This window comes from Muntiacus reevesi, chromosome 3 (assembly GCF_963930625.1).
Source record: "Muntiacus reevesi chromosome 3, mMunRee1.1, whole genome shotgun sequence".
NCBI classification, from domain to species: Eukaryota; Metazoa; Chordata; class Mammalia; order Artiodactyla; family Cervidae; genus Muntiacus; species Muntiacus reevesi.
The window spans coordinates 194,077,857-194,103,595 of record NC_089251.1 but is presented as its reverse complement, the minus strand read 5'-3'; the positions used below and the strand labels follow the sequence as shown (position 1 = coordinate 194,103,595).

At 35.1% G+C, this 25,739-nt stretch overlaps 2 pseudogenes; both read right to left on the bottom strand.

Annotated features, from left to right (window-relative positions):
* Positions 1–9,979: 9,979 nt before the first annotated feature.
* Positions 9,980–10,928, bottom strand: LOC136163380 (olfactory receptor 8H1-like; annotated as a pseudogene).
* Positions 10,929–23,199: 12,271 nt separating this feature from the next.
* On the bottom strand, positions 23,200–24,144 carry LOC136164206 (olfactory receptor 8H3-like; annotated as a pseudogene).
* Positions 24,145–25,739: the final 1,595 nt, after the last annotated feature.

Sequence of the window (25,739 nt, the reverse complement as noted above, 5' to 3'; positions counted from 1 at the left end):
ACAGAACTGTACAAACAAGATATTCACAATGGTGTGATCACCCACCTAGAGCCAGACATCCTGGAATGCGGAGTCAAGAGGGCCTTGGGAAGCATCACTATGAACAAAGCTAGTGGAGGTGATGGAATTCCAGATGAGCTATTTACAGTCCTAAAAGATGATGCTGTGAAAGTGCCACACTCAATATGCCAACAAATTTGGAAAACTCAGCAGTGGGCACGAGAATGACAAATTCCAATCCTCAAGAAAGGCAGTGCCAAAAATGTTCAAGCTACTGCATAATTGCATTCATCTCACATGCTAGCAAAGTAACACCAAAATTCTCCAAGCCAGACTTAAGCAGTGCATGAACCATGAAATTCCAGATGTTCAAGCTAGTTTTAGAAAAGGCAGAGGAACCAGAGATAAAATTGCCAACATCTGTTGGATGGTCAGAAAAGCAAGAGAGTTTCAGAAAAACATCTGCTCTGCTTTATTGATCCTGCTAAAGCCTTTGACGGTGTGGATCACAACAAACTGTGGGAAAATTTTTCAAGATACGGGAATCCCAGACCACCTGACCTGTCTCTTGAGAAATCTGTATGCAGGTCAGGAAGCAACAGCAAAAACCGGACATAGAATAACAGACTGCTTTCAAATAGGGAAAGGAGTACATCAAAGATGTATATTGTGACCCTGCTTGTTTAACTTATGTGTCAAGTACATCATGAGAAACACTGGGCTCTGTGAAGCACAAGCTGGAATCAAGATTGCTGGGATAAATATCAATAACTTCAGATTTACAGATGGCACCACCCTTATGGAAGAAAACAGAGAAGAACTAAATGGCCTCTTGAGCAAAGTGAAAGAGGAGAGTGAAAATGTTGGCTTAAAACTCAACATTCGGGAAACTAAGATCATGGTATCCAGTCCAATCACTTCATGGTAAATAGATGGGAAACAATGGAAACAGTGACAGACTTTATTTCCTTGGGCTCCAAAATCACTGCATATGGTGATTACAGCCATGAAATTAAGAGACGCTTGCTCCTAGGAAGAAAAGCTATGACCATCCTAGATGGCATATTAAAAAGCAGAGATTTTACTTTTCCAGCAAATGTCTGTGTCTAGTCAAAGCTATGGCTTTTCCTGTAGTCATGTATGGATGTGAGAGTTGGATGACAAAGAAAGTTGAGCACCAAAGAATTGATGCTTTTGAACGATGGTCTTGGAGAAGACTCTCGAAATTTCCTTGGACTCCAAGGAGATCCAACCAGTCCATCCTAAAGGGGATCAGTCTTGAATATTCATTTGAAGGACTGATGCTGAAGCTGAAACTCCGATACTTTGGCCATCTTATGAGAAGAGCTGACTCATTTGAAAAGACCCTAATGCTGGGAAAGATTGAAGGCGGGAGGAAAAGGGGATGACAGAGGATGAGATGGTTGGATGTCATCAGTGACTCAATGGACCTGAGTTTGAGTAAACTCTGCAGGTTGGTGATGGACAGGGAGGCCTGGCGTGCTGTGGTCCATGGGGTCACAGAGTTGGACATAACTGAGTGGCTGAACTGAACTGAAGATATTGTACTGGTATTTCTCTTTCTGACTTAATTCACTCTGTATAATAGGTTCCATTATTGCCCACCTCATTAGAATTGACTCAAAGGTGTTCTTTTTTGTAGCTGAGTAATATTCCATACTTTCCTTGTCCATTTGTCTGCCAATGGACATTTAGGTTGCTTCCAAGTCCTAGCTACTGTAAACAGTGATGCAATGTGCATTGGGGCACATGGGTCTCTTTCAATTCTGGTTTCCTTGGTGCGTATGCCCAGCAGTGGGATTTCTGGGTCATATGTCAGTCCTATTTCCAGTTTTTAAAGAAATCTCCACACTGTTCTCCACAATGCCTGGACCAGTTTTCATTCCCACCAACAATGTAAGAGAGTTTCCTCTTATCCACACCTTCTCTAGAATTTATTGTTTTCAGATTTTTGATGGCAGCCATTCTGACCAGCATGAGATGGTACCTCACTGTGGTTTTGATTTCCATTTCTCTAGTAATAAGTGATGCAGAGAATCTTTTCATGTGTTTATTATCCATCTGTATGCCTTCTTTGGAGAAATGCCTGTTTAGTTCTTTGGCCCACTTTTTTTTATTTCATTGTTTGTTTGATGCTACGGTACTTACCAGGAGTCAAAATTGGTTAAAAAAAATTCTTCCAAGTGTTATCTGTCTAGAATTACATCAGTCTCAATTTGTATTCACACAGAGAATATGAAGTAAAAAAAAGAAAAATTTGTAATATTTGTTTTGGCTTTTTTTTTTTTTTTTTGGAGATGATTTCATTTTAAATTTTAGTGCATTCATTTTATTTTATTCAAAGAGAAAACTAAGTAAACCTAGAAATTGTGTTGAGCTCCTGTAAAGATAATTTCAGATGTAAATTTTCCAGGAAGTTGTGTCTGAAGTGAATATTAGGGATCCACTGTGTAAATATATAAGCAGAAAACAGAATATGCCTTGATTCTCATCCTGATAAATCAAGGATACTTCATAGACAGGGTTTTCCTCACAGCTTAGTTGGTAAAGAATCTTCCTGCAAGGCAGAAGAACTCACTTCAACTCCTGGGTTGGGAAGATCCTCTGGAGAAGGGATGGGCTACTCACTCCAGTATGCTTCGGCTTCCCTTGTGGCTCAACTGGTAAAGAATCTGCCCAAAATGAGGGGGACCTGGGTTCAATTCCTGGGTTGGGAAGATTTCCTGGAAAGGGGAAAGGCTGCCCACTCCAGTATTCTGGCCTGGAGAATTGCATGGACTGTATAGTCCATGGGGTCACAAAGAGTAGGACACAACTGAGTGACTTTCACTTTCACTTTTAATAGACTGGGCATAAATAATAATGCAACATTTGGTCATCCTAATTACCAAGGAAGATTTATCAGAATGTCTCCAAGTACAAAAACCCAATGACTAAATGCAGTTATGCTATGTTTTGAGAAGCTAGTTGTCTCTTCCTTAGGAGCCAACAATGAAGAGCTTAATGGTTTGCCTGTCCTTTGTGATTTGCTAAATTTATACCTGGGATGGTAGAGAAACTATTTCTAGAGAAATTCTTAATTAATCTAACATTGAAGCCAGCAAGGGTGACATGACATATTTTTTACAATGAAACTTTTATATTTAAACATGTGGCACTATCATAGGACTTAATATGTTCATTAGAAGCAAGATGAGACTACAACAAAATTCAAAGAATAACATGAAAATTACCAAATTTTGTCGCATTTTGATAAACTTCTCCCAATTACGTTTTGTTCATAGAATGCTTATTTGTATACCTCCAGATTTGCATGATTAATATCAGAATGCATGATCAACATCCATTTTCATTTTATGATAAAATTACTTAACATATTATGACCAATGCTATATTAGTCTTTTGTAAAACCCATAATTTCATGTACTATGCATTGACTGATAGCCCGTAATCAACTTTGTTCTAGTGAAGCCTTCCTCAAATATTAAGAACTTTCTTAAATATTATTTACCCAACACGAGGAAACAAAAAAGACTGTGAAGGAATAACAGAGGATCAGATTAAAATATCCTTGTGAATCCTTTATTAACTCATGCAAATTAAACCTATTTTATACAGATTTAAAAGGGACCCTTACAGGAAACTCAGCTCATACTCCAGAATTTCAGGAGATAATTTGTTGGTTTGGATAAAGGAGTTACTTTTGCATTTATTGTATCAGTTTTGAAATTTGGAGGGGCAAATTTAGTCACCAAAAGTCAGTTCTACGAAAACAAGTGTGAAATAAAATTCAGGTTTGTGGCAAGATAACATAAAACTAAACACAAATTTTGAAGTTTTGCTTTAAATTGTATTCAAATTAACATAATAAATAGGCATTTTGACTTTAATCAATTCTTTAAAATGATCATTGTTTATTGACTTACACAGAACACATTATATTCATTCATAGGAAGTTTTAAATATTCTTTCATTTGCCTATTCTAAAGATTTCACGTGAATTGCTTCATACAGTATGTTGTGTCTTGTGACTAAAGTATTTCCTTAAAATAAAGGTTTCAAAGTTAACCTATGATGTAACATGTATCAGTTCAGTTCAGTCGCTCTGTCGTGTCCAACTCTTTGTGACCCCATGATCCACACCACGCCAGGCCTCCCTGTCCACCACCAACTCCCAGAGTCCAATCAAACACATGTCCATCGAGTCTGTGATGCCATCCAACCATCTCATCCTCTGGCGTCCCCGTCTCCTCCTGCCCTCAATCTTTCCTAGCATCAGGGTCTTTACAAATGAGTCAGCTCTTCCCATCAGGTGGCCAAAGTATTGGAGTTCCAGCTTCAGTATCAGTCCTTCCAATGAACACCCAGGACTGATCTCCTTTAGGATGGACTGGTTGGATCTCCTTGCAGTCCAAGGGACTCTCAAGAGTCTTCTCCAACACCACAGTTCAAAAGCATAAATTCTTAGGTGCTCAGCTGTCTTTATAGTTCAACTCTCACATGCATACATGACCACTAGAAAAACCATAGCCTTGACTCGATGGATCTTTGTTGACAAAGTAATGTTTCTCCTTTTTAATATGCCATCTAGGCTGGTCATAGCTTTCCTTCCAAGGAGCAAGCATTTTTTAATTTCATGCTGAAATCACCATCCACAGTGATTTTGGAGCCCAGAAAAATAAAGTCAGCCACTGTTTCCCACCTATTTGCCATGAAGTGATGGTATCAGATGCCATGACCTTAGTTTTCTGAATGTTGAACTTTAAGCTAACTTTTCCACTCTCTTCTTTCACTTTTATCAAGAGGCTCTTTAGTTCTTCTTTGCTTTCTGCCATAAGGGTGTGTCATCTGCATATCTGAGGTTATTGATATTTCTCCCGGCAATCTTGATTCCAGCTTGTGCTTCTTTCAGCCCAGTGTTTCTCATGATGTACTCTGCATATAAGTTAAATAAGCAGGGTGACAATATACAGCCTTGATGTGACAGGGTGACAATATACAGCCTTTACCTATTTGGAACCAGTCTGTTGTTCCATGTCCAGTACTAACTGTTGCTTCCTGACCTGCATATAGATTTCTCAAGAGACAAGTCAGGTGGTCTAGTATTTCCATCTCTTTCAGAATTTTCCCACAGTTTATTGTGATCCATGCAGTCAAAGGTTTTGGCATAGTCAATAAAGCAGAAATAGATGTTTTGTTTTGCTTTTTTTCTGGAACTCTCTTGTTTTTTTGATGATCCAGCATATGTTGACAATTTGAACTCTGGTTCCTCTGCCTTTTCTAAAATCAGCTTGAACACCTGGAAGATCAGGCTTCATGTATTGTTGAAGCCTGACTTGGATAATTTTGAGTATTACTTAACTAGCGTGTGAGATGAGTGCAATAATGCTGTAGTTTGATCATTCTTTGTCATTGCCTTTCTTTGCGATTAGAATGAAAACTGACCTTTGCCATTTCCATGGCCACTGCTGAGTTTTCCAAATTTGCTGACAAATTGAGTGTAGCACATTCAAAGCCTCATCTTTTCATGATTTGAAATAGCTCAACTGGAATTCCATCACATCCACTAGCTTTGTTCATAGTGATGTTTCCTATGACCCACTTGACTTCACATTCCAGGATGTCTGCCTCTAGCTGAGTGTTAGTAACATGTATACTCATTTTATTTTTTCTTTATTGCCATAGTTTGCTCTATTGAATGGCTATATCACACTTTATTTATTCATCATCTTCTGATGGCCATTTGAGTTGTTTCTATTCTATAACTGTCATTCATACTGCTTATGAACATTTTCACACATTTGCTTAAGTGGATTCATGCTTTCAAGTTAGCTTGGATAGATACTGAAGAGTAGACTCAGGCACAGATGTTTTTACTGGTAAATTCTACCAATACTTAAAAAAAAAATTGGTACTTTGAACAATGCAGAAGAGGGCAGCATTTGGGAGCTAACCAATCAAAAATATAAAAGAAATGTAATTTCCAGGATTATTCTGTGCAAAAGAATCATCCAGGCACCCTAACCAGTTAACATCTAGGAGTTTGCAACTGAGGATATTTTTTTTCTTTATTGAGCCACTGTGTTTCTGAATCCCACTCTTACACCAGCATAGCCTGTTCCCTGACTATTACAGATTTTTTTTTAAGAATAATATTTTTGAGGGATAAACTGTTCTTTATTTTACAAATTTTTTTTCTTCTGTGAATAGGACTGTAATTGTATGTTTCCACAGTTAGTAATGCCAAAACTACACTGTCTTCAATCAGCATTTCCAGAGAATGTCTGCCAGCAACATACATCTTTCAACAGCCCCTGGTATTTTCTTTAATGTTTCCTTTAATATAGCTATGAATTCTACTTTTTCAACTCTGATAATTATAGTACAATTTTGTTTAAAAAAATCCAGTCAGAGAGTGGTGATAAAGCATATTAACAATAGAGTTAGGGTTTCTGGGTTCAAATGTGAGCTTGTTCTTTAACTAGTGGAGTGACTGTGGACCACTATTTACTCTTTCTGCTCTGCAGTTTCCTCATCTGTAAATTGCAACCTTCAGATACATTTTGAGGCATAGATCTAATGCTGGAGATACAATGTTGAGCAAAGCAAGAAAGAATCCTGAACTGATTAAGTTTATATGACAGTGTGTGTGGGGGGGGGGAGGGAGCAGACAAGGAAAAAATGCAAAACTGCTCTAACAAAATATTATTAATAGTCGGATGTAGATTCTTGGTATGGGAAACAAATGAAACATGAAAGGGAATAGAGAACAGGTACAATTGTAAATAAAGTGGCAAGGATGTTTTTATTCAACAGAATAAGGGGAAAAATGTAGTTGTCTATGAAGAGGAATTTCTGAATGAAGCAAAAATGGAAAAATCCCAGGTAGTATCAGGATTAGTATATACAGAAGAGTTAGGATGCCATGTGGTTAAATGAAAATGAACATAATTGATACAATAGTAAGGAATGAGTTCATGGAGATTAGGAGTGGATGCAATGCTTTTATGGACTAGTGGGATCTTATGAAGATTTTTCTTTATACTCTTAATGAGATGAGACTTGTAGGATTATTGAATAAAGTAATATATTCCAACTTACTCTTTAATAGTATGATCTCTCTGGCTCTTACATTTGCATTTAAATTCAAGAGGGACAAGGTCAAGCAGAGACAAGCCCAGAGACTGCAGCAATAATTCTAAGACTATGATGGTTTTTTGAACCAGTGTAGGTAGCATAAAAAATGTTGAGAAGTAGTCAGACTTCAAATATATCTTATATTTTGAATCTATATACTATCTTGATAGATTGATTGTGAGGTGTGTGAGATAAAGAGAAAATTTCAGGATTCCTTTTAAGTCTTTGACTGAACAATTAGGAGGATGGCCTTCCATCACCTGAAATTAACATGTAGATGTTGCTGTTATTTACCTGAAAGTTATCTTGTGAAGAAAAACTCTTTTCACTCTATATCTAAAACCCTTTGAGCATTGGCTGGTAGATGGGAAATACTTAACAAAATGTATTATCATCATTCTATTTATCAATTATTTGACAGTAAATGCAGCTATTTATGTTTTTGGTATTCTTCTCTATATCATACTTTTATTAAATAGCATTTTAGCATGACACTGTAAAAAAGTATATTATATTTTAAATTACTTCAGACTCTATTTTATATAAAATGTGGTATGCTCTAATATAACAAAGAGCAGTTAGGAAAATGAAAATGGTTGAAATATTTCATATGGCCTATAGATTATAAAACATAATGCACATGTGTAATAACATTACTTATATTTCTATTATCATAAAATGTATTCTAAACTACATTATTATAAGAATAGTATTGTCAATTTATAGAGTTTATGTTGTTTATAGATTACCTAATTTAAGAAGTGTCCACATCATAGAATCTGTTCATCATATTTGTTTGCAGAAAATAAGAAGATACATTTCCTAATCATAGAAATGGAAATGAAAGCATAGTAAAAGCATAATTTACAAAACAGGCTAGAAAACTGAAAGGGGCTCATAAATATAGGAAAGGACATTATGCTTATGAATGATAACAAAGGAGACAAAAAGTATATTGCTAAACTAATGAAAGCAAAAACAAGTAGCAATTGCTCTAAGTAAAGAATCTAGAAATCATGGAAATCAGTCATGATAACTTTAAATGGCCTTGATAAATGATGTTTATCATGTAAACAAATTATCAGAAAATAACTCATATTTAAAACACTTAAATTTGTTAATAGTTTTGAATTAGTAAAAACAATGTAAACTTTTATCTCTTAAAAGAGAATTGCCCTTCTGCATATAATTATTATTAAAATAATCAAATATAATTTTTCAAAGAAAAGAATATTAATTTTTAAAAATGAAAGTTTATAATCATTATAGTGTGAATAAAAATGATCTATCTAGTTATAAATATTTAATCAAAAAATATTAAATGCTTGGTAAGTGAAAAATATGTTCTTAACCTTTAAATATCAGAGTAGATTAAGATTAAAATTCAATATGATGTCCAAGAAAAACTTTAAAATAAGGAAATTTTTAGCACTCTACCAGACTAAAATTAATGAGCTAACACAAAGTCTAATTCATTGTAAATTTGTAGCTTTACAACTTATCTCTGTTAAGTAATTTAAAACAAATGAGTTAAGCACTTAATTTAATTAATATAATTTTAATGACCATAAAAAATCTATAGAAATCAGGAGAAAGGCAGTTATACTTTAAAATACACAGAGTTTCAATTTAAAAGCAATTTACTGAAGTTTGTTAACACATCATAGAAAGGAAGGACTTTTTTAATATTTTCAGATAGTCACCAAAGAGATAGACCTGTCCGCAGATTTTTAACTTGATGAATTTACAAACACTTCATGTTCAAAGAATTGCAAAGTCTAAATCTTACCCATGTATCAAAAACACATTCATCTTAGAATTCATTGACAAAGAAATAGTCAAAGGTTAATCTTGTTAGTGTACACTGTAAACTGCAAAAAGTACCTATGAAATGACAGAGGTATTGTTCTAGCACATAACGTGTGCATATATATACACATATATGTGCATACATAATTATCAATCTGGAAGAAAATGTACAAAGTTATTAATTTTTGGGCATTTCTATTTCCTGAAATTTTCAACACTTTTCAAGTTTTCTCCAATATTGACAGGTACTATTTTAAATCCAAACCTGTGAGGTGATAAGTTTTTTTCTTAGCTGTTTGTGTGTTTATCCTTTAAATTGACCAAAAGTAATTTTTTACAAACAAGAGAATATTCTGCATGAATAAAATACTGTACATTAAAAATACTGAAAAAGTGAGAGTTTTCTAATGATAATGCCCTGTGTTTAATAGTACTACCTTAAACACTTACATCAATTATATGATTTAATCTTTACAAAAACTCTATGGACCTGGATTCATAATGTATTATGTTTGATTGAGGAAATATTTTATTTAAGAGTATCACAGCTGAAAGAGTTGCAGATCTAGAATCATAAGTCTGGAATGTTTGGTTCAAAAACAAGAGCATTCTGCTATACTGCTTTTCCACAATGTAAATGAAATAATTTATAAAATTGCTAGCATTGTTCCTAAAATTAAGCTCTTTTCCATCATAAAATTCTCTGAATCTGCATGATGTACTTTAAAAGGTGGTAAAAGTAATTTCCATTTTGTTAATCAGTTACCCTTAAAAACAGATACATTTGCACTATGGATTTAGCATGTGTCAGTGTTTCCAGTTACAACGTGGATTTCTAAAGGCATATTATAATAAATGTCCAAGAAAATATTTAGTCAATCAAAGGATAATTCTACTGAATAAGTGAATAAATAAAGAACAGGTGAAGTCTTCAATTCATTTTTGAAGAAAGAGGAAGGAAATGCTATAGAGGGAAGAAGAAAAAAAATAGCTTAAAAGTTCAACATCACTGTTATTTTAATTGCTTGGAAACCTTTCTTTTCTGAATGGCTCTACTGACAGCATTTTTCACTTCTTTGTTTCTAAGACTGTATATGAGGGGATTCAGCATGGGGATGACAATAGTATAAAAAACAGAAGCCACTTGATCCTTTCCCAAGGAGTAGGACTTATTTGGTTTTAGGTAAGTGAAAATCATAGTGCTGTAAAAGATGGTTACTCCCAGGAGATGGGAGGCACAGGTAGAGAAGGCTTTCCACTTCCCTGAAGTTGAAGTGATTTTCAGGATGGTGGACAAGATGGACACATAGGACATGGATATTGTGATAAGAGACACCACTAGGGTACAGCTAGCAACAATGAATATCATGATTTCAATGTCGTGTGTGTCAGTGCAGGACAGGAATAGAATTGGGGATGTGTCACAGAAAAAGTCATAGATTACACTGGAGTCGCAGAAATGCAATTTTTTCATGCAAAGCACATTGACAAAGGAATCTGTAAAGCCAGTCAAATAAGATCCAAAGACAAGACAGCAGCATCGCCTGATGGACATAGTGACGAGGTAATGCAGAGGGTTGCAGGTGGCTACATAGCAGTCATAGGCCATGGAGGAGAGAAGGAAACATTCAGTGGCACCCAAAAAGACAAAGAAATACATCTGAGTGAAGCAGTCCAGGTATGAAATAGTTTTGATAGAAGTCAGTAAGTTGTTTAAGGTTTTAGGGATGATGACACTTGAGTAAATGAGGTCAAGAAATGACAAATGACTGAAGAAAAAAATACATGGATGTGAGAAGCTTGGAATCCAGATAGATTATCAGTATCATCCCCACATTCCCCAGCATAGTGATCAGGTACATCAGGAGGAAGAGTGTGAAGAGGACCAACTGGATATATTCAGAGTCTGTCAGTCCCATGAGGATGAAATCAGACACAAGTGTGATATTCCTTTTACCCATAGTGTTCAAAGTTCTATACTGCTGAAAAATCCAAGTTGAAATCTATCAGAAATTATTTCAAAAAGCTTTGTGTTTCTGTGTATGACATGACATATTTATACTTGTTTAGCATTTCCAAGGACTGATGATAATTAGGTATGAACTGTGTATGAAGAGTAAAATATGAATTTGATTCCCAATATAGAAATATATGTAAATTGACATTTGAATACAACAAAAGGTAGTATATTGAATAATTTGTATAAGCCTGACACAGTTCTAAACGCTTCCCATTGTTAATACATCTAATGCCCATAATATAATTACTCCATAGAATTATTAGCCACATTTTTCACATGAGAAAAAGGGAACAGAATTGGGTAATATATTCATAGTTAGAACTATTAAATGTTGGCTCTGTATTTCTACCAACATAGATTTACCATAGAGAGCATGTCCATTACATTCCTGTCATAGTAATTTCAAATATGCCTATTAAAATGCTGTATATAGATCATAAACAATGATAATAGAATATTTTAGTATACCATGCTTTTCTATTCCACCAAAATTATTTAATATTAATTAAAATAACTTTCAACCTTTGAACTTTAGTAGAGGTACCACATACATAGCATTACTTTCCAAAAGATACAAAGTTATCATAACCTGACCATTCAAAATCAAATTTCTTCCAAAATTATATTTCTAAATTGCTAAAAGACCATGATTATAAAAACCCTATATTTCTGGGCCCACCAGAAATTGCACTACTGAGGCAAACATATCTAAAATGATATCTGCATGCATACTTCTCTGATATTATCTTTGCTTTATTTGATTTCAACTAAAACCTTCCAATTTTGAAAATAATACCAACTGGGAGGCAAGGTTGGTCAAAAAACACTTTTCTCCAAAATTATCTGTCTAGAAGTAGGTCAACTTCAACATTTACTCACAAATAAAATATGAAGACCATTTCAGTTGAAAATTTCTGTAATATAATATTTTTTTTCTTTGGGATAAATTCTTTTTAAATTTTAGTGTAGTTATTCTGCTTTATTCTGAGGAAAAATTAATCAACCTAGAAATTTTGTTCAGTTCCTGATCAAATGTAAAATCTTCCAGGAATTTATGTCTAAAATGAATATCAGAAGCAGAACAGAGTATGCCTTGCCTCCTATCCTAATAATTCCAGGGCACCTCATATACTGGGGATTGATTGCAGCATTTGGTCATCCCTGTGGACCAATTTCCGAGGAAGAATTCTTGTCATATCTCCAAGGGAAAAAGGGACTTGGCATATCTTCAAGGACTAAATTGCAGGTATGCTAGGTCATGAGAAACTAAATGTCTTCCTTTCCAAGACCTACAGTGAAGGACCTAATTATGTGATCTTCCTGCATGATGCTCTAAATTTTTGCCTGGATGGTAGAGAAACTATTTCTAGAGAAATACTTACTTACTCATGCCTGAAACTGTAAGGGAAGGTATGATACATTTTTCACAATGAGTCTTTTATATTTAATTGTGTGATACTATATGGGAGTGGATATTTTCATTAGAAACAAATTGAGAATTTAACAAAATTGAAAGAATGATATGTATTTCCATACAAATTGTGAAATTATTTGTTCTAGTTCTGTGAAAAATACTGTTGGTAGCTTGATAGGGATTGCATTGAATCTATAGATTGCTTTGGGTAGTATATTCATTTTCACAATATTGATTCTTCCAGTCCATGTACATGGTATATTTCTCCATCTATTTGTGTCCTCCTTGATTTCTTTCATCAGTGTTTTATAGTTTTCTATATATAGGGCTTTCTTTTCTTTAGGTAGATATACTCCTAAGTATTTTATTCCTTTTGCAATGGTGAATGGTATTGTTTCCTTAATTTCTCTTTCTGTTTTCTCATTGTTAGTGTATAGGAATGCAAGGGACTTCTGTGTGTTAATTTTATATCCTGCAACATTACTGTATTCATTGATTAGCTCTGGTAATTTTCTGGTAGAGTCTTTAGGGTTTTCTATGTAGAGGATCATGTCGTCTGCAAAGAGTGAGAGTTTTACTTCTTCTTTTCCTATCTGGATTCCTTTTACTTCTTTTTCTGCTCTGATTGCTGTGGCCAAAACTTCCAAAACTATGTTGAATAGTAGTGGTGAGAGTGGGCACCCTTGTCTTCTTCCTAACTTTAAGAGAAATACTTTCAATTTTTCACCATTGAGGGTAATGTTTGCTGTGGGTTTGTCATATATAGTTTTTATTATGTTGAGGTATGTTCCTTCTATTCCTGCTTTCTGGAGAGTTTTTATCATAAATGGATACAAAGGATTAATCTCAAAAATATGCAAGCAACTCTTGCAGCTCAATTCCAGAAAAATAAATGACCCAATCAAAAAATGGGCCAAAGAACTAAACAGACATTTCTCCAAAGAAGACATACAGATGGCTAGCAAACACATGAAAAGATGCTCAACATCACTCATTATCAGAGAAATGCAAATCAAAACCACAATGAAGTACCAATACACGCCAATCAGGATGGTTGCTTTCTAAAAGTCTACAAGCAATAAATGCTGGAGAGGGTATGGAAAAAAGGGAACCCTCTTACACTGTTGGTGGGAATGCAAACTAATACAGCCACTATGGAGAACATTGTGGAGATTCCTTTAAAAAAATGGAAATAGAACTGCCATATGACCCAGCAATCCCACTCCTGGGCATACACACCAAAGAAACCAGACCGAAAGAGATACGTGCACCCCAGTGTTAATCGCAGCACTGTTTATAATAGCCAGGACATGGAAGCAACCTAGAGGTCCATCAGCAGACGAGTGGATAAGGAAGCTGTGGTACATATACACCATGGAATATTACTCAGCCGTTAAAAAGAATTCATTTGAATCAGTTCTAATGAGATGGATGAAACTGGAGCCTATTATACAGAGTGAAGTAAGCCAGAAAGATAAAGACCAATACAGTATAGTAACACACATATATATATGGAATTTTAAAAGATGGTAACGATAATCCTATATGCAAAACAGAAAGTGACACAGATATACAGAACAGAAGACTCTGTGGGAGAAGGCGAGGGTGAGATGTTCTGAGACAATAGCATTGAAACAAGTATACTATCAAGGGTGAAACAGATCACCAGCCCAGGTTGGATGTATGAAACAAGTGCTCAGGGTTGGTGCACTGGGAAGACCCAGAGGAATGGGGGACACATGTAAATCCATGGCTGATTCATGTCAATGTATGGCAAAAACCACTACAATATTGCAAAGTAATTAGCCCCCAACTAATAAAAATAAATGAAAAAAAAATATGAGCCAAAAACCTTTAAAAATAAAGTCCTCATCTTTTAAAAAAAATGATATGAAAATTTTCAAAACTTTTGCAACACTTTGATAAACCTCTCAGGATGATTTTTTTTAATAGAATGCTAGTTTGCATACCTGTAGAACTTCACAATTATTATCATACTGGATATTCAGTATCCATCCTTGTTCCATAACTTAAATTTCATAACACACTATGACCAATGCTATTCTAGCCTCTTATGAAACCAATAACTTCTTGTTTTATTTATTGACCAATACCCTATAACCAACTTTATTCTAGTGAAGTCTTCTTCAGATATTAAGAACTTTATTGAACATTATTTATCCAAGATACAACAGAGAAAGACTATGAAAAGGATAGACTGAGAATCAGATGGAAATATTCTAGTAAATCTTTTATTAATTCATGACAACTAAACCAATTTTCATATAGATTTAAAAGTTACTCTTACAGAAAACTCTGGTCAAACTCCAGAATTTCAGGAGATAATTTTTTGTTTGGAAAAAAGAAAAAAAAATGTGCATTTATTGTATTTTTAATGAATTTTAGAAGAGCAATTATACTCACTGAAGCTTCATTCTGCTAGAACAGGTGTGAAATAAAGTCTACATTTTGTGATGAGACCAGAAAAATTATAAACAAAAATTTTCCTCTGGCCTTTCGCCTCCTCTCTCACCTCTACTGTGCATTGTGTATCTGCATCCAAATCTCCACCATCAACAGAAACACCTGCTCAACCTTAAATAACAGCATTCTTCTAGCATCAACAAAGCAACTCCTTAAGATATTCCTTCTTGAGATTTATGAGATTTCCTTCCTTTATGAGATTTATGGGGAACAAAAAATAATTTTCACTCTGTCCTTTCAGATTTTGGGCTAAAACCCACCTTCTTGCAATGAAAGACAGATAACCAGGAGAAAAACAAATAGAAATTTCATAATATGTATACTCCCTTTATACATGGGAGACACACAAGAAAACTGAGTAATTCTCCAAAAAGTTCCCAAACCCCTAAATATCATCTCCAGCTAAAGGTAAAAGAAGATGTGGGAGGGTGGGAGCCAGAGAAAGAATAGGAACCAAGAGTGCAACTGTTAATGCAGAATCAACTTCATTTCTTCTTCACTGAATAGGGATTTAGAAATCTTTCTCCTCCTGGTATAGAAAGGGAGGCAAAGTGAAAGTGATAGTCACTCAGTCATGTCAGACTCTGTGAATCTTTGTGACCTCATGGACTGTAGCCCGCCAGGCTCCTCTGTCCTTGGAGTTCTCCAGGCAAGAATACTGTAGTGTGTAGCCATTCCCTTCTCTGGGGGATCTTCCCAGCCTAGGGATCAAACCAGGTCTCCTGCATTGCAGGCAGATTCTTTACTCTCTGAGTCAGCAGGAAAGCCCACAGAGAGGGAGCCATCCTTCCAAATGGAGAGTAGCAGTGTTAGTCACTCAACTGTGTCCAACTCTTTGTAACTCCATGGATTGAATTGTAGTCCACCAAGGTCCTCTGTTCATGGGGATTCTCCAGGCAAGAATGCTGGAGTGTGTTGCCATTTCCTTCTCTAAGAGATCTTCCCCACCTGGGGACTGAACCCAAGTCTCCTGCATTTCAGGCAGATTCTTTATCATCTGAGCTACATGGACATTTCCTCTGTAAATGTAAATGCCTCCTACAAATTTCCAGAACATCTTCTGTGTCTACTGTTTTTTTTTTTTTTAAATAACCAGATAATTCTTGAGCCTACAAAGCATCTATTGGCATTGAAAACTCTGTTCCCTATCAGGTTGAATTTATTGATTTTTTCTAGGACCTAGTAACACCTGCTTGGCCCATTCTGGAAAGATGCATATTAGAGGTCTCGAGGGACAGTACATATAGAGCAGTTCAAAGGGAAAATGATTAGAGGTCACCAAGGATAAATTTGAAGTGTATATCAAAATGTGTGCACATCTGGATATTTAATCATAACTTGACAAGTAAAATATATTTCTATATTTTATGATTAACTGGAAAATTGTGGTATATTTCTGCTCTTAGAGAGAGATTAACTAGGAAACATTAAAACAAAAAATAACAATTGATATATAATTTGATTAATGCTAAATAAATATAAAGGCCTGGATTGATCTACAGAATACATACACAGTGCAAGTACAGATAATACATACAATTAGAACCAAGGAAAATATAGGTAAATATAAATAAATTTCAACAGCTGACATTTTTCACACAATTATAAAAATGTGAGCATTACAGTTATAGTGCATAAATGAAAAGTTTTGATAGAGAAAAAATAAAGGAAAATATCAGTTTAATAATTTTCCATGATGATGGTAAAATGTAATGAAAGCAATCATCTGAATCTGATATTGTGCTTAGAAGGAAAAATGTATGTAGGTTTAAGAAAGGGAATGCATGATGAGTTGTTAAGACAGCCTTAATAACCCTTTATATATAATATATAAAATATTATATAGTACATGTCATCAGTTGTCACTTGCAATAGTTTATAATGTAAAATCACATTGTAAAGTGAAGCTTTCAGGAGTCAGATATCAGTAATGTAGGTCAGAGAAGAAAATTAAAATTTCAAAACCAAATGTATACATTGCGCACACACACACACACATACACACACACATACACAACCTTTCACATGAATTGTCTTCAGCTAGTCCCAAGACTGAAGACTGTTTATTTCTTCAGGAGGTTGGTTTGTGATATGCATAAGATTATAAGAGGCCTATCAGTTGACTGCACTGATTACAAAACACATCAACAAAGTATAAATCCACATACACTCATTTCCTTATCTTAACCATTAAAGCAAAAAATCAGTTGAAAGGAAATCTATTATTGCTATGCCATTTTTAATATACAAGTAAGCAATGTTTTTGAAAGAATTCTAGAAATAAAATTTTCAATTAATGTTTTTTGAGTGCTGATATGCACAGGGTTGTCTAAATACCAGGCAAGATATAAACATGAACAAGATAGAATTCTTAACCTTAATGAATTCATCACTATGTTTCCACAAGCCAAAAAAGCAAAGAAAGCATTTACTTATATACTGTATATGTAACACATTCGTTCCATGCTGTGGAGAGCAAAACTATGACTAAACAAGTTTTTCCCAAAGAGCTTACAGTCTTGTTGAAGGGAGAGACAAATATTTTAAGCACATGTGTTTTATCCTAAAAGAACTTTATTAAATTAATCTTTGCTTCCCTGGTGGCTCAGAGGTTAAAGCTTCAACCTCCAATGTGGGAGACCTGAGTTCAATCCCTAGGTCGGGAAGATCCCCTGGAGGAGGAAATGGTAACCCACTCCAGTGTTCTTGCCTGGAGAATCCCATGGACAGAGGAGCCTGGTAGGCTACAGTCCACGGGGTCACAAACAGTCAGATACGACTGAGCGACTTCACTTTCTTTCTTTCTTTCACTTTCCTTTCAACAAATGTTTTGACTGCTCAGTTTGTTCCATTACTTCTCAATGATTCATGCACAGTGGAGGCAGCAATGGGGATTTCATCTTTTCCAGAGGTCATTTTGTAACAATGCTGGGAAGAGTACATTAAACTGGGTTGTTGTTCAAGTCTCTTTTCAAGGAAAAATGAAAGCAAAACCCAGTTTCATTTTTAATACTATAGACTTAATGAAGTTTTTCTGCCTGATTTGGAGAAATGAGAATCTCTAAATATACTTCCAAAATGGCTTAGGAATTATGCTATGCTAAAGTACTTCATGTTTTTACACACATACATGCACACACACACACACACACAAACATTAAAAAATTATCAACTCTTTGATCTTAGGGAAGTACATTATAGTGAACAAAAATTAAACACAGCTGTTTCTGATGGGTTCTGTACTCCACTGCATAAATGCATCACCTTTGTCTTGAAAACAAGGTGAAAACTTAGCTTCTCAAAAGACTAGAAAAATGAAACATGCCCAGAAATATAGGAAAAACCATTATGCTGCTGAAAGATGAGAGAGGAGTCAAAAAATATATTATTGAACAAGTGCAAGCAAAAATAAATAGCAATTGCTGTAAATATAGAGTCTAGGAAACATGGATAAAGAGCAAAAATAAGTCATAATAATCTTAAGTAGAATTTGTAAAAATGGAAAATAATTAAAATAGATTAGGTAAGTGAAACAATACACATTTAAAACATTTGAATTTGTTGAGAGTTTTGAATTAATACAAATAATTTACACTATCTCCTAAAAAAAAGTTTGTGATTATGCATTTTATTTGTAACATTTAAAAATATTTTAAAAAATCAAAGATTGTTTTACATATAAAGCAATCTAAATTTCAAATAATTTTTTATAACCACTGATGCTTGAATAAATGATCTGAGTAGTTACAAAAGTTTAAACAAGAACTACCTGGAAAATAAAAAATACGTTCTGAAATAAGCTTTCAATAGAGAAAATGAAAATTACAATTCAAGGTTATGTACAAGAAAAGCTTTAAAATATAAGAAACTTTAGTATTCTAAATGATTAAATGTCATGGGTTACCAAAGCTTCTGAATTCATTGCAAATTGGAAGGTATATAATTTTCCTCTGTTAAAAAAAAAAATAGATGAACCAAGCATTCAGATTAAGAATTTAGTTTTAACAGTCATATCAAACCTATAGAAATAAGGAGAAAGGCAATAATGTTTTAAAACACACAGAATTTCAACAAAGATGCATTTACTGAAGCTTGTTGACCTGTAACAGAAAGGTAGCCTTATTAAATATTTTCAGTTGGAAAGGGGGCGCCAACCCAAGAGTGAAGGAATATACATATACTTATAGCTGATTCAGAATCTTTGCAACCCCATGGACTATAGAGTCTATGTGATTCTCCAGGCCAGAACTGGAGTGGGCAGCCATTCCCTTCTCCAGGGGATCTTCCCAACCCAGGGATTGAACCCTGGTCTCCCACATTGCAGGCAGATTATTTACCAGCTGAGCCACAAGAGAAGCCCAAGAGACCATTCAGGTATGACCTAAATCAAATCCCTTATGATTACACAGTGGAAGTGAGAAATAGATTTAAGGGACTAGATCTGATAAACAGAGTGCCTGATGAACTATGGTCAGAAGTTAGTGAAATTGTACAGGAGACAGGGATTAAGACCATAACCATGGAAAAGAAATGCAAAAAAGCAAAATGGCTGTCTGAGGAGGTCTTACAAACAGCTATGAAAAGAAGAGAAGCAAAAAGCAAAGGAGAAAAGGAAAGATATCCCCATCTGAATGCAGAGTTCCAAAGAATAGCAAGGAGAGGGGAAAAAAAAAACTTTCCTCAGCAATCAATGCAGAGAAATAGAGGAAAACAACACAATGGGAAAGATTAGAGATCTCTTCAAGAAAGTTAGAGATACCAAGGGAAAATTTCATGCAAAGATGGGCTTGATAAAGGACAGAAAAGGTATGGACCTAACAGAAGCAGAAGATATTAACAATAGGTGGCAAGAATACACAGAAGAACTGTACAAAAAAGATCTTCATGACCCAGATAATCACAATACTGTGATCACTCACACTCAGCTAGAGCCAGACATCCTAAAATGTGAAGTCAAGTGGGCCTTAGGAAGCATCACTATGAACAAAGCTAGTGGAGGTGATGGAATTCCAGTTGAGCTATTTCAAACCCTGAAAGATGATGCTGTGAAAGTGCTACACTCAGTATGCCAGCAAATTTGGAAAACGCAGCAGTGGCCACAGGACTGGAAAAGGTCAGTTTTCATTCTAATCCCAAAGAAAGGCAATGCCAAAGAAAGCACAAACTACTGCACAATTGAACTCATTTCACACACTAGTAAAGTAATGCTCAAAATTCTCCAAGCCAGGCTTCAGCAATACGTGAACTGTGAACTTCCAGGTACTCAATCTGGTTTTAGAAAAGGCAGAGGAACCAGAGATCAAATTGCCAACATCTGCTGAATCATCAAAAGAGCAAGAGAGTTCCAGAAAAATATCGATTTCTGCTTTATTGACTATGCCAAAGCCTTTGACAGTGTGTATCACAATAAACTGTGGAAAATTCTGAAAGAGATGGGAATACCAGACCACCTGACCTGCCTCTTGAGAAACCTGTATGCAGTTCAGGAAGCAACAGTTAGAACTGGACATGGAACAACAGACTGTTTCCAAATAGCAAAAGGAGTACGTCAAGACTGTATATTGTCACCCTGCTTATTTAACATACATGCAGAGTACATTATAAGAAACGCTGGGCTGGAAGAAGCACAAGCTGAAATCAAGATTGCTGAGATAAATATCAATAACCTCAGATATTCAGATGACACCACCCCTATTGCAGAAAGTGAAGAGGAACTAAAAAGCCTCTTGATGAAAGTGAAAGAGGAGAGTGGAAAAAGTTGGCTTAAAGTTCAACTTTCAGAAAACTAAGATCATGGCATCTGGTCCCATCACTTCATGGCAAATAAATGGGGAAACAGTGGAAACAGTGTCAGACTTTTTTTTTTTTTTTTTTTTTGGCTCCAAAATCACGGCAGATGGTGATTGTAGCAATGAAATTAAGAGACACTTACTACTTGGAAGGAAAGTTATAACCAACCTAGATCGCATATTAAAAAACAGAGACATTACTTTGTCAACAAAGGTCTGTCTAGTCAATGTTGTGATTTTTCCAGTGGTCATGTATGGATGTGAGAGTTGGACTAGAAAGAAAGCTGAGAGCTGAAGAATTGATGCTTTTGAACTGTGGTGTTGAAGATTCTTGAGAGTCCCTTGGGCTGCAAGGAGATCCAACCAGTCCATCCTAAAGGAGATCAGTCCTGGGTGTTCATTGGAAGTACTGATGTTTAAGCTAAAATTTCAATACTTTGGCCACCTCATGTGAAGTGTGACTCATTGGAAAAGACACTGATGCTGGGAGGGATTGGGGGCAGGAGGAGAAGGGGACGACAGAGGATGAGATGGCTGCATGGCATCAGTGACCTGATGGACATGGGTCTGGGTAGGCTCTGGGTGTTGGTGATGGACAGGGAGGCCTGGTGTGCCATGATTCATGGGGTCACAAAATGTCAGACACGACTGCGTGACTGAACTGAACTGAACTGATATCTGATTCACTTTGTTGTACAGCAGAAACTAACACAACATTGCAAAACAATTATGCATCAAAATAAATAATTATTAAGAAAATATAATTGATATATTCTGGGAGCCATAAAAGTGGTAACACTGCATGCAGAATTTTAACTTCATAAATTTACAAATATTTATGCCCAAACACTGCAAAATGAGAATCTAGATTCTCCCATTAACCAAACACAGTCGCCTTAGATTTCAATGATAAAGGAATAATCAAAGATTAAACTTGTAAGTGTAGACAGAAAACCTCAAAAAAGGACATAGGAAATGATAAGAATATTATTACACAACACACACACACACCAACACACCCCTATATTTACATTTAAAACTATCAATCTGTTTACAATAGCTAGGACATATAAGCAACCTAGATGTCCATTGGCTGATGACAGGATAAGAAAGCTGTGGCACATATACACAATGAAATATTACCCAGCTATGAAAAATAATGCATTTTTATGCATTTTTTTTACCTCAGTTGTAATGAGGTGGATGAAACTTGAGCCTATTAAACAGTCAGAAAGAAAAGCACCAATACAGTATATTAACATATATATATATATGGAATTTAGAAAGATGGTAACGATGTCCCTATATGCAAGACAGCAAAAGAGACACAGAGGTAAAGAATAGACTTTTGGACTCTGTGGCAGAAGGTGAGGGTGGGATGATTTGAAAGAACAGCATTGAAACATGTATATTACTATATGTGAAATAAATCACCAGTCCAAATTCAATGCATGCAGCAGGGCACACAAAGCCGGTGCACTGGGACAACCCTGAGGGTGGGATGGGGAGGGGAGAGGGAGGGGGTTTAGGATGGGGGACACATGTACACCCATGGCTGATTCATGTCACATTATGGCAAAAACCACCAAAATATTGTAAAGTAATTAGCCTCAAATTAAAAAAGAAAAACTATCAATCTAGAAAAACACATACAAAATCCTGAATAACTTCTTAGGCATATCGATTTCTGTAAATTTTTCAAATATCTCCAATATTGACACATTCCATTCTAAATGAAAAATTGTGAAATGCTAAGCTTTTATTTAGTTTCTTTTTGTGTGTTTGTCCTTTAAATCAACCAAAGGTAATTCATAAAACTACACGTGAATATTTATTAAGAAAAAGGCATTGGGCATTGAAAATACTGCAGGGATGTGAATGTTCTGATGATAATGGGCAATATTTATTAGTATGGCCTTAAAAAGTTAATATCAATTAACTGATTTAATCTTTATAGTAACTGTTTGGACCTGGAATTGTTATTTATCTGTGCAGTTTAGGAACTCGAAACTTAGTTTCAGCAATTTTTTTTTTAAAGCATTCAACAGACAATTGTGTAGAAGGTTTGGAATCCAAATCCTTGAACATTTGGTTTCCAATCGAGTACTCATAATCACTCTGCTATCTTGCTTCTCCACAAAGTAAAGGAAATTATTTCTGAACCTGCCATTGTTTTTTCCCAAAATGGAGCTCTTACCAATGATAAAATTCTTTAAAGTTTGATTATGCATGGGGATTTGTACAGCACACTTTAAAAACTGACAACTATACTTTTCATTTTGTGAATCAGTTGCCCTTAAAAACATACATATGGAGACCATGGTTTAAACGTGTTTCATGGTTTCCAATTACAATGTAGATTTCTAAAATCATATTCTTAGAAAGGCCTGAGATTGGATTTATTCAAGTAAAGGATGTATCAAGAGAATAAATAAGTAATTCTATTTGTTTTTGGAGGAAAAGCAAAGAAATACACTATAGGGACAAAAAAACAAACAGAGGAACTTAAAAGTTTAGGGTCAATGTTACTTTAATTGTTTGGAGCTCTTTCTCTTCTGTAAGACTCTGCTGAGAGCATTTTTTACTTATTTATTTCAAAGACTGTATATGAGCGGATTCAGTATGGGGATGGCAATATTATAAAAAACAGAAGTCACTTGATCCTTTCCCAAAGAGTAGGACTTACTTGGTTTTATGTAAGTAAAAATCGTAGTGCCATAAAAGATGGTGATTGACAGGAGATGGGAAGTACAAGTAGAGAAGGTGTTTTGCTTCCCTGAAGTGGAAATAATTTTCAAGATAGTGGACAGGATGGACGCATAGGACACAGATATTGTGATAAGAGACACCACGAGGTTGGAGCCAGCAAAAATGGATATTATGATTTCAATAGCATGTGTGTCAGTACAGGACAGGGCTAAAATAGGGGGTGCATCACAGAAAAAGTGATAGATTACACTAGAGTCACAGAAATGCAATTTGTTCAAGCAAAGCACATTGACAAAGGTGTCCATGAAGCCAATCAAGAAGGATCCAAAGACAAGAAAGCAGCAGCATCTAGTGGACATAACAATTGGGTAATGCAGCAGGTTGCAGATCACACAGCAATCATAGGCCATGGAGGAGAGAAGAACACATTCAGTGGTGCCACGAAGACAAAGCAATTCATCTGGATGAAACAGTTCAGGTGTGAAATATACTTGTTGGAAGTCAGTAAGTTGTCTAAAGTTTTAGGGGTGAGGGCGGCTGAGAATCTCTAGGTCAAGAAATGACAGGTGACTGAAGAAGAAATACATGGGGGTGTGAAGCTGGAGATCAAGGCAGATTATCAACATCATTCCTGCATTGCCCAGCACAATGATCAGGTATATTAGGAGAAAGAGGGTGAAGAGGACCAGCTGGATCTCTTCAAAGTCTGTTAGTCCCATGAGGATGAAATCAGACATGTGAATGATATTCCTTCTGCTCATGGTGTTCAAATTCTCCAAACTGTTGAGCAATCAAAATTGATTCTTAGCAGAAATCACTGCAAAAATGATTTGTGTTTCTATGAACAACATGGCATATTTATATTAGCTTTTTCTGCAAAGGGAACATATTGGGGAGTGTGTCAGTTATAAAGAGAAAAAATCTTTACTTGATTGCTAAATATAGAAATGTGTATAAATTGACATTTACATGTAATGTACTAAAAACTACTGTATTGGAAAATTAGAAATAGTCTTATAGTTTTCTAAACACTTCACTTTATTAAAGCATTTAATTCCATTGAGAAAATTATACCATATATATTAATATTAGTCACATTTTTTAGATTAAAAAAGTACATAGAGAATTTAGGTAATTTATCCAGAGTCAGAACTAGTACGTGTTGTCTCAGTAATTTTATGAAGATAGATTGATCACAGAGTGTATGCCCATAGTACTAATTACTATCCATAATTAATTTCAGCAACTCTGACAAACAAAAGCTAGATATAAAACAATAATTAAATAATTGTTTCAATACATCATGCACAATTATTTTTTTCCAATATGATTTAATACTAATGAAATATAAATTTCAACCTTTGAATTTCAGTAGGGTGTATTAAAAATCCTAGACCATATATTAGCATTAACTTCCAAAAAAATATGTGTTTTCATAACTTGATATTCAAAACCAAATTTCTACAAAAATTATATCTCTAAAATACATACATTCCTTGCAGACCTTGATTACATCAATGTCATCTTTCACAAGCCCTGGGTAAGGTTAAATGATATCTGTATGCCTGCTTCTCTAATGTCCCTGTTTTATTTGAACCTAACTAAAACTTTCTGATTTTCAAAATGATACTTACCAGCAGCCAACTTTGGTGGAGGAACAACTGTTTCCAATATTATCTGACTAGAAGTAGGACAAAGTTTCCCTCATGAATAAAATATGAAGACGATTTCAGCTAAGAATTTCTGTTACATAGTATTTTTGATTTTTTTTTATTTTAATTCTCTCATTTTGTTGCATTCTGTGGGAAAAGTAAATCAACATAGAAATTTTGTTTAACTGTTGTTCAAGTGTAAAATTTGTCAGGAAGTTGTGTCTAAAAGAGAATATCAGGGATCTAACTGTGTATGAATACAGAGTAGAACATGCTTTGCCTCTCATCCTGGAAACTCCAGGGCACCTCATATACTGGGGATTGGTGGTTGTGCAACATCTGGTCATCCGTATGGACAGTTTTCATTAAAGATTGCTTTGCATGTCTCCAAGGACAAGAGTTCAATGACTAAATCCAGCTGTGCTAAGTTTTGAAAAGCTGGTTGTGTTTTCCCTTAGAAGCCATACAATGAAGAGCCCAATGCTTTAGTTTTCCTTTGTGGTAGTTTAAATTTATTCCAGTGGTGGTAGAGTAATCATTTCTAGAGAAATGGTTAATCTATGACTGTAACCATCAGGGATGGAAAGATACGTTTTTTACAATGAAACTTCATAGTTATATCTTATATTTAAATATATGTGTGACACTATGATAAGAGTAAATATGTCCATTAGATACAAAATGAAATCTCCAAATATGAAAAA